At 34.9% G+C, this 5176-nt stretch overlaps 1 long non-coding RNA gene across 3 annotated transcripts in view; it reads right to left on the bottom strand.

The window, feature by feature from the left end:
• The window catches only part of LOC129922768 (uncharacterized), a 34707-nt gene that overhangs the window by 23319 nt on the left and 6212 nt on the right, over positions 1-5176 (bottom strand). The gene's annotated exons all lie outside the window — the stretch shown is intronic.

Here is a 5176-nt window from a genome sequence, read left to right as displayed (position 1 = left end):
TATCGTGTTATGTTTTTGAAATAAAATTGTAAACTGGTGTTTGTGATTAGAAGCTATACATAGACACGTTCTGCTCTCTTGAGGTATTGGATTGGATTAAAATAAATCATAGAAAATGACATACTAGAACTAACAAGATTACAATCGGCCCCCGAAGTGGTCCACCCAGGCAGGCTTCAATATTTTCCGAAAGAACATCCGAATGAAATTATATCAAAGACAAAAGAGAGATAAGAATGGAGAAAAAGGTTGACAGATCTTGTGTAGTGCCCCAACGGTACAGCAGATCAAAGGATAGGTGCAAGTGAATGCAAAGTTAGATGTGAACCTGACCGAACTAGTTCCCCTTTCACCAGGATTCGAACTCGGGGCCCCCGGTTCAGAAGCCCAGCGCTTTACCGCTCAGCTACCGCGCCTCTACTGGCCTAACTGAAGTCTTATAATTGATGTAATTGTTTTAAAAGGCCCAATCTCTTATTACAATGCTCAAAAAGAAAAAAAGAATTCGCAATAAAGAAAAAGTTCACGAAAATGAAGTTTACAAGATTACTATTCGTTTTAATTTAGGTCTAACTTATAATGCATACTAATTAGCTTTTTCTCTTTAAGAAACTGCTTGCATAACTGATTTTAAAAATGAGATTTTTCGCTTTCAGAAAAAAAAGTAGCCGTTGCATCAGAATTTTGAATGGTCTAAAATATTGTGATGTCGGATTTTCAATATCTTTTCTAGTTTACAAGATCTAAACGGGACGGACGGACAGACGGTCAGACGGACAGACCTGACAGACGGACAGACGGACAGACATTTCGCACAAAACTAATAGCGTCTTTTCCCCTTTCGGGGGCCGCTAATAAAAAGAGAGCTCTGACGTCATATCTGTTCTTAATATAACGGGCTCAATCTAGCTATTTGTCTATCTTTGAAGAAAATACATTACGTTAAAAATAAATTCATTGTTTAAATAATTTTTACCTTTGGTACCTTTCTTTACTTATCCTTGATTAGGCGCGGTGGCTGAGTGGTAAGGCTCATGTCTTCCTAACTAAGGGTCCTGGGTTCGAATCACGATGAAGACTAGGATTTGTTTGTTTCGAGATCTTTGGACACCTCCGAGTGGAAAAGTAAAGGCGTTGTGCAGGCCGTATGTCACCCGTGTTAACCATATGCCACAAAAACAGATGTGATTTAAATCATCTTCCTTATAGACGACAAGGTCTGAAATGGGAACTTTACTTTTAACTTAACAACAAGAAGATTATGTTGACAATACAGACAAACAGACAACTACAACAGAAGTTCAAAATCATTCGTAGTAACTTTAAGTAGTTGGCTGCTAAATATTTGACATTATGACTACAAAGAGAGTGGTCAGATGCAGCTATTCTTTTCCTTACACCTACTATGTATGTTCTTTCTTTTCTCCCACGGCAGTCCTCATACGTAATCATGATAATTTATGGTTAGTTTATGTCATAATCCCCACAAGGTGTAGCTTTCTCCTATTGTTTTACAATAGTTGCATTTCATTGCACTATGATACATACAGTTTGCTCAGTTCTTGTTTCATAAATATTGTAGGCGTTATTGCCCCATACATTATTGCAACTATGCTTTTCCTTTTGGAGACTTAAGTTTCAAGAAATAAATAATATTTCCAGATCAATGACTTTTACTTTTTTCTCTTTCTCCCCCTCCATCCCGCCCACACACTTGTGTATTCTATTGAATGCTATCATCCCCTCAAGTAAAAAAAAAAGGAATGTTTCCCTTTCAGACCATGTGATTTATAGGGCACATGATGTTAAAGTCATCTGTTTCTTTGGACAACGGTTGACGAGCAGAGTGTCGTGTGGCCAGCACAACGACTAAGTGCCTTTACTTTTCCCAAACTAGAGTTGGGTGGACTCAGGGGTGCCCTTAAAATCCCAAAGTTAAAAGTCCGAGTCTACACAGAGATTCGAACCCAGCACCGCAGGTTCGAATCCAAGCGATTAACCACTCAACCACTGCTCATTCATCGTCTCCTCAACGCAAGACATTATTCACCTTGACTCCTGATCATTTATCTTGTAGAAATAGTTTTGTCGTTTTATTTTACAATGGATCAATACTTTTCTATCATCAGATCAACATGGGACTATTGGTTTCTTGACATATTTATTGGCATGTACACGGCAAATATAATGGGCCAAACGCAATAGGAATTTAATGTCTACTTCCATTTATGGTCATTTTTATTGCATTTTGTATTTACTTAAGCAACTATTTATCCTTTTTCTCTGCTGGGAAAAGCCCACATTGTCATTCGCCACTGGGGGATGCATGTAATAAAAATCAATTAATTATTAAAATAATTTCTAACGACATTACAGGTTGGGAAAAAGAACACACAGGTAACATTCACTAAATTGAAGGATTACTTTAGTTTTAAAGATGAAATATTTATATAAAGGATAAAAAAGTTCTTGTTAGCAGAAAGGCAAGACCTGAATTATAGCCAAGAGCCGAGTCAGCCTGACCTGCTAACAAAGGACAAGACTAAAATAATTAATTGGACCCTGAAGAGATCCATTGTTTTAGCTCAGCGGATGGATCTTCACATTGCTCATGGAATTAAGATGAATGCATGGGCATTAACTGTGGTCGAAGCAATGTCACTCTCACAGTAGTTCCCCCTTCTGAATGTTTGGTATGACATAGCTAAATGTATTTCATGTTAAAATTATCATTGCATTTAAGAAATGTTTTGTTCACTCTGTAGATATGACAGTGGCGTCACTAGGGGGTGCGGTTCGCACCGTATGACACCCGTAAAGGGGGGGGGGTGACACCCAAGAAAAAAAAAGAAACTTTGTGAATAACTGACAAAAAAAATGACAGTGGGTAAATATTAGAATACGTTATTCAAAATTGATAAATAGATCTATTTACTTATTTTTTAATTTCGGCTAAACATATTTAAATTTTTATTATGAAATTCTATCAAAATGTTTAAAAGTTTATATCATATTTAATTTCACAAGGAAAACGTGACGCCTTACTTTCAGATGTATACCAGCTGCATGTATCATTGTATGTATATGTGTATGTATATATATATATATTTTTAATGTTTTAATTGAACCTATTCAATCTGTGGTTAGCACCAGTAATATCAGGATGCCAGCCAATAGTCACTGTTTAACAAATGACGACATGCTTCAGGCATAAAATATTATTGAAATCTCACATGCAATTAATGTCAATTTAAAAAAAAATTGGAAAGTAAATAAGAGGACATTGAGATTTCTGAAGATAATGATTTTATTTCATTTTTCTGTAAAAGAAGCTCTAGCCAAGGTGAAGGAAATGTTACAATGCGTCAGAGGAATGATATAATTGAATATTTTAGGGGATTTTTCTTCTTAGCTAGTGCCAGTATGGATCTCATGCTTCCTAATGGGGAAGATTTAGTCATTTAATAGCAAAAAATTGTATTATTTTGTTGTCGAGTATTCTCAACTAATTGTATTGAAATGAAATAGAAATGTGTAACTTAATTTAAAGTGTGGTTGAAATTGAGATTGGAATATCTAAAGACGTATGAAGAATTCATCTGGATTAAAAAATGGAAAACAAGGACATCCGGCTAAAAAATACGATTGACAAGGAAGTCGTTGCTATGATTGATTTAAAGAAGAAAACATTGGAAGGAGATATTACACGGACTGTTTCTCTAAATATTTGACATTTTGTGACCATATTAACAACGAGTTTTTATTAAATAAAGAAGCTCCATGAGTTAATGGAAATGTAGTGCGAATGTAACTCATAACTAAAGTACATCTGTAATGTTATGTTTATAATTGTTTTAGCAACGACGTAAAAGATATTAGAGTCAGTATGACTGTAAGCACCTTTGTATCTTGCGTACTAGAGGGCCAAAGATACACAAGAGTAGGCCTACCTTTAAACTATTGACAATATGGTGACCAATTAAACTTTTTCTTTAACAAAAGCATAACACGTCAGCGCAAAGTGTTTGAAAAAATGATTTTCTAAAAAAAAGTACTGTGATTAAGAAGAAATACAATTTAAAGTAAAAAGAAAATGTCAGACGAGCAATCACAAGATGCCGGACTCACTGTGTGCATTGATCGTTTTCTTTCATCTAAGCTGCAAGTCTTATTGGAAGCAATCATTGATGTAGTAGACACATTTGGAGCAATCCAACCGAAAAACTCTTTAGTTCAACAACCAACGAAGTATTGTAGATGTCAGTTTCAAAATAATGGCGTATATGATGATTTTTCAAAAAGCGACATTCAAACAGAAATACCAAGACTGAAAAGGGATTTAAAGGTAACAGAATATATTCTTGAAGAATATAAAAGTTGACAGTGCATGATTTGCATGCCACTATAAAGACATACAAAAATATTTCTAAATCATTTTCAAAAGCCTTCAACCGTTTCTTACTATCTGCTTTTTTATGGTGTAATGTGGAAAAAAAGATTTTTTAAAATTAAACTTAAGAACTTTTTGAGATAAGGAACAAACATCGCTTTCATGAAAGGGGATTTTATAAACATGAGATCGTTAAAGAAATTAACTTTGATGAAGCTAATGATAAGTTTTCAAGTTTAAAATCCAGAAAAAAAATTGAACTATATATTAAAGACAATGATTGCAAAGATAAAGGATGCGTGCAGAGCTTCGCCTGACTATATAAAGAAGGTAAACTGTAGATAAATTGTAATAAACAAGTGATTTTTAAAAAGTAACAGACACTCATTTTATAGTTGTTGAACAATCAAATAACGTACATAATTATAAACTATATATATATATATATAACGGTGCAACAAACAAACCCAAAAAAAAGATTTTTTTTAAAGGGGAAGGGAGGGGTGACACCCTGATCTGACCGAACCGGGTGACACTCACCCTAGTGACGCCACTGATGAAATGTGTCTTGCTTTTTTTTTTAATCAATCAGTTTCAGACAGGCAATCTTTAAATCGAAAACTTTAAAACTGGCCACGATTCTAGTGTTGATTACCATTAAGCCCCTTGTTCATCAAAGCTCAAAAGTCTGCCTGGCCGTGTTGTATGCGCTTTGAAAGATCATGATGGGCCCATGTTTGAATCATGCTTTCACTCATTCGCTGCCGTTCTGCAATCTGAAATTGT

This window comes from Biomphalaria glabrata, chromosome 14 (genome assembly GCF_947242115.1).
Source record: "Biomphalaria glabrata chromosome 14, xgBioGlab47.1, whole genome shotgun sequence".
NCBI lineage: Eukaryota > Metazoa > Mollusca > Gastropoda > Planorbidae > Biomphalaria > Biomphalaria glabrata.
Note: the sequence above shows the minus strand (reverse complement) of the source record. Positions and strands in the feature narration are given on the sequence as shown.